This window comes from Sciurus carolinensis, chromosome 7 (genome assembly GCF_902686445.1).
Source record: "Sciurus carolinensis chromosome 7, mSciCar1.2, whole genome shotgun sequence".
NCBI lineage: Eukaryota > Metazoa > Chordata > Mammalia > Rodentia > Sciuridae > Sciurus > Sciurus carolinensis.
In genome coordinates this window covers 41489034-41495033 of record NC_062219.1, presented here as the reverse complement: position 1 = coordinate 41495033, position 6000 = coordinate 41489034, and positions in this window count along the sequence as shown.

Sequence of the window (6000 nt, the reverse complement as noted above, 5' to 3'; positions counted from 1 at the left end):
AAATGAGAGATTGGAAAATTGTGACAAGGTCATGAAGTGAACTTGAAGTCAGCAGAGAGAAGACTCAGTTGGAGATGAGTGTTACTAAGCAACACTGCAAATTATGGCAAAGAAAATTCTCAAAATGATGAATGTTGAAATAATATTGCTCATTATCATCATTAATTATTGTTAGTAGTAAAGACAATGAAATGAATGATTATTGATTAATTACTATCCATAAAACACTGACCTTATTTATTATTTAATATGAAACTTATTTTAATTTTTAAATGTTTTACATAAACATAAAAAGAAGGAGAACATATTATATGACAAGTACTATTTTAATGAAAGGAGGACATTTTTAACCCAACCCAATCTTCAAATTAATGAAAGTGAAGATTTCCTGAAAATGGGTTCAGAGAAATGAATGGTAGATGCAAGATTTTCAAACTTAGTTATCTAACACCTAAGTTATTTCTACTACATCATCCATTCTTAAAGATATCTTGACATAACCAGAAAATTAACTTTATCAGATATTCTGCTCTTTAAAGAATTCTAATTGATATTTTGCAATATAATATATGCTATAACATGCAGCATATTGATCCTATTACATATAAAATATTTTGTATAATCCAAATTACTAAATTATTTAACTTCTTTTGGAATTAATTTTAAGACATTTTCTAGTTATTAAAAATAATTGTTATGTTCATTTAGTGTGATGTGGCTTTCAACACTGACACATTTGCTAAATGTATCAATAAAAACAAAATAAAAATTACACAGAGGATCTTTCTCAGTAAACAGTACTTTCTACATACGTTCACAGGTCTTTAGTGTGGTATAATAATGGTGATATGAAAATTCTGGTGTGTGAATGTCATTATTTCTATGTACAGGTAAAACTAAGTAAAAAATAGGAGTTGAAAATAAGGACTGATAACCTCAAAAAGAGATTCATACTGAAAGTGTATATTAAATCAACCTACTGGAAAACCATTAGCCAAAAAAAAAAAAAAAGCTTCTAATTTTCCATGATAACTGAAGATGAATGCTGCATGCATTACATGAGATGGAGATATTTAAAGATTTACTTTTTGACAAAAGCACTATATGAAAAAGAAATGTTTGAGAAAACTATTCTCTACTAAACAAGTGAATTTCTTTGATACATATTATGATCTTTATTGCTTGAAGAACAGAGACCCTGTCTCTTGCTCTTCTTTATCTGGACAAGCATGTTGAGTGAAATAGAAAAAAGGACCTGGCACAAGAAGTGTTCAAAAGCTGACAGTCATCCCTACCTTTAATTTTAGAAACTCTCTTACATTGGCTCAGTTTGATCCTACCATTGTACCCATTCTAGGACCTGGCTTATCAAAGGAGATGTTGAATAGAGTTCTGGGAACACTAAAGCTAAAGCAGACCTTTACTCGGCTGATTAGATCAACCATATGCCTCCTAACCATTTCCCATGAGTAATTGTCAGCAAGAACTTAAAAATGACTAAAGATACATAGAGAGAAAGAGATGAGAAAATACATAAAATAAAGTTTGGTTGATTTTAAAAAATATTCTGAATAGAACCTTCCGGAATGAGAAGAGAGAAATAACATGTACTGAATCATTTGATTCTGTCTAAAGTTAGATATATGATATTGGGGTGGATCATCTGGAAAACTGCTCAGAAAGATGTTTGTGGGACACAAAAACAGTATTGGCATAAATTGGAAAAAATCAAATTGGTCCTATTCTCACTCCCAAGTGGTGGGAATGGGAAACATTCTTGATAGTACAATATCTCACTAGGGTATTTTTGCAATTTTCATGACAGCAGAGATTTGGCAGCTGGTCACAATCAGTGGGAATTCTGAAAACAAATAATTCATGATGAAGTGTTCTTTATGGTAACGTAATCCAAATTTTAACCCTTTAATAAACTGCTCATGTAATTTCTCACTAGAAAAAAATAAATAAAAGTGCTGAAAAAATAGAACTATAAAAAAGAGAATATTTTGTTAGTGGTTTTAAAACTACAAATCCTAATTCACTGACTTAAAGTGAATCAATGAATTGATTTGATACGTAATATTTATAAATAGAAGAGCAAGATATCCATTAATAGCAGCACATATAAACCACACAACAACTTGAAAACCACAAAACCCTTGAAAGGGTATTTTTAAAACACTTTAAATGCATAGGTTGGCAAGCAAGAAAATAAGGAAAAAATTCAAGAAAACAAATTAAAGAATTAGCGGGGTGCATTGGTCCACACATCTAATCCCAGCTACTCAGGAAGGCTGAAGCAGGAGTACCACAAGTTCAAGGCCACCTTGGATATTTAGTGAGATCCTGTCTCAAAATAACAAAAGAAAGGTCTGGGATTATGTTTTAGTGGTAGAGGGCCCCTGGGTTCAATTGCCAGTACCACAAAAGAGGGCAGGGGGAGGGTAGGGAAAAAAAGAAAAATGAAAAATAAAAATAAAAAGAATTAAAGTACTAAAACACTTGAATTATATTTGGTGGGTCTGTAGTTTGGAGATGGAGGAAGTTGACAGAAGAAGATGCTATTTTGCTTTGTTTAGGTTTTAAAAGTTTGGTGAAGATTTCAGTTCAAGGAACGGATGACAAATCAAACCTAAGATGGCACACTATGGTAGTTCCCATAGAAAGCTCCATTTCCATTAAAGGAGTGAGAAAGGAAAAGTCCCTTCACCCCCATAGGCAAATTGAGTTTCTTAAGAAGCCTGATAAGTGTATCTGGTATTAAAAAAAAGAAGAGTCTTCTTTAAGAGTTCATTGTCATGGTTCTCCTTCTGTCTCATGTGGCCTCAGGGTTCCAATTACTTTATATGAGTGGTGCAGAAAGCCATAATCAGAAATAACATTAAAAAGTAGTCCCACATAGCAATCTCCCTGAGGAGCCTGGGAGAAACCAAAGCCCTACTGCTCTGGAGGAACAGTCCAAACCCACATTCTCAGGATTTCCACCTATGAAAATTCCTTGAAGAGGTCTTCGAAACAGTTTTTAAAACCCACATGGAACAATTTTCCATGAGTAAAAGTTATCAGATACAACAAACCGTGAACAGGAAATCATCCCCCTGAAAGTTTCAGATATGAAAACTATCAAATAAAGATCATAAAATAGATAAGCATGCCTTCCAATGTAGTTATTCAACTTTCTTAGGAGATTATACACTTTGTTTTGTGCTCAATGAATAAAGGACTTGAATATCAACATAAAACTTAACATTTTAGAGTAAAATACTCAGTAGATTATCTGATATGAGGACAGGAAAATATTTCTTAACCTCTGTTATGGTTTAGTTGAAAGATATCCTCCAAAAGTTCATGTGTGAGACAATGCAAGAATGTATGGAGGTAAAATTATTAGGTTACTAGAGTCTTAACCTAATCAGTGGATTAACCCAATGATATGGTTAACTGAATGGTAACTCTAGGTATCTAGGGTGACTGGAGGGACAGGGTCATTGGGGCCAGGCCTTTGGGCTTTTTTGGGGGGGGCTTTGGGGCCTTTGTCCCCACTGAGCAGAGCTCTTTTTGTTTCCTACTCGCCATGTTCTGACCTGCTTCCCTCAGTCATTCCCTTCTGCCATGATATTCTGTCCCACCCTTGACCCAGAGCTATGGAATTGGCCAACCATGGACTAAACCTCTGAAACTATGAGCTGAAGTAAAATTTCCTCCTCTAATTGTTCTTGGCCAGTCTTTTAGTCACAGTAACTAAAAACACCTCTTCCCACAAATAAAGGGTGAATATTTTCTATGATATGTAGATGATGATACGTAATAGGGGATGGAAGGGGCAAGGGAAGAATGGAGAAAAGTTGGATTGTGTAGAGGGAAATGAGGGGTGGGGAGGGGCAGGAGGAAGGAAAGATAATGGAATGAGACAAACATCATTACCTTATATATGTGTATGACTACAAAAACAGTGTGATTCTTTATGGTAAAATGAAAAATTTTACCCCCATTTGTGTACAATGAATTAAAAAAATAAAATTAAAAAAACTAACTAAATTAATTAATTAAATAAAGATTTAAAAAAAGAAAACATAAAGATTACCTGAGAGAAAGGAAGGGTAAAAATATGATTAAGTGGGGATTTGGAGCAATTTCAAATGTATCTAAAATATATTGCTTTTTTAAAAATTGATGTATGTTTCTGTTGACTTTTTTGGTAGGGTACTTATTTTATTATTCTTTAAATTTTCATAAATATTTGAAATATTTCACTTTGAAAGAAAAAATACATTTATCCTAAAATAATAGATTGGATAATAAAAAGATTTGATAAATAAATGATAAAGAAATTTCAGTTTATTAATGTGCTCAAAGGGAAACATGTATTTTCATATTTATCAGTCCCTACCTAATGTGTTTACATATTAGGCCTAGATTCTATAAGAAAATGATCTTTCTTGAAAGGTGTCTATAAAAATGTTTAGCTGTATGAGTGTTCCACTGAACAGGGTCAGCAAGATTGATCCTTATTAATTGATTCATTTGTAAAGATGTGCTATGTACTAAATTATGTTCCCTGAAAATTAACATATTAAACTGCATTTCCTGAAAATTGATATATTAATAAAACAAATTAATACTACTAATATATTCAATTAACACATAATTCCAATGTGTCGATACTTGAAGAAGTATACTTGAACTTTTAAAGAAGTTATCAGAATTAAACGAAAACAGAGAATGGGGTCCTAATCTAATATAACTGGTGTCCTTAAAAGAGGAAGGGACACCAGAGATGTGCACAGAAAGAGAGAAAGTCAGTGCTGTCAACGAGTGGTCTCAGGAGAAGCGATATCTTCCACACCTTGATGTTGACTTTATATTCCTTAGAACTCTGAGATAATTTTTTTATTATTTAATTCACCCAGACTATGCTATTTTGTCTTGGAATCCCTAACAATTAAATAAAGCTATTTTTCAGCTCACAGAAGATATACGATTGGAAGCCCAGAAATAGATAAAAGACCAGAAATGGAAAATTGATCTATGAAATTTAAATATTCAACAAAACAGCAGATGGTCACTTCAGAAAGTGGTTGGCAGTGTCAAATTGGTTAAGCTAGAGATGTCATAGAGGCATCAAAGTGGGCCACAGTCTTAGCCAAAATCACCTGATTGCCAACAAAGGCTGAAAAACCAAATGTAAGCACTAATAACAAACAGAAAGAGATTTTAACTCCTGTGTGAATGTGTACTTTCTTAGCTGTGAGTTTTATCCATATTTGTATTACTTCTAAACAGTACCTGATGAATTCTGACATATTAGTAAATATGCTAGTTTATTGTCCAATTACCTAATATAAGTCCATTTCTATTACTAGAAATTTTAAGCAATTAAAAAAGACAAATAAACAAAAACGTACATCAACTGGTTCTTAGCTGGGCCTTAGGTTTAATTTCTTACATTTTAATCTTTTAGTTTTTAGAGTAATATAAGTGTTACCCATTTTTTTCTCTTCTCAGGCATATGTAGCTTTGTGTCTTTATTCCTTTTGGATAAATGTATTGTTTTTGTGCTGAAAGGAAAAAAATACAAGATAAAGAGACATGCTGTGAAGAGCTAAGCCAAAGGAATGACTAAATAAAAAACTGCATAATGTTAGAATATTGGATGGTTATGGAAATGAGATACTTAATACTGTAATAATATCTGTCAGATTTTAAGTTCTTGCACCTGACTCTATGCCTTCCCCTTGATATCTTTTATTCTTCCTTAAAACTACTAAGGTAAATTAAGTCTAGCCAAAATTCACAGATAAGGAAACTGCCTTTTAGTGACATCAGTTCTCAAAGAGAGTAAATGTCAGGATCTGACTCCAGTTTTTTGTTTTTTGTTTTTTGTTTTTTTTTTTTTTGATTCATAAACATATGTTCTTGTCTTAGTCCATTTGGGCTACTAGAACTAAACATAATTAATTGGATCTAAAATAATAGTTACTTACTTCACTCTCTTCTGGA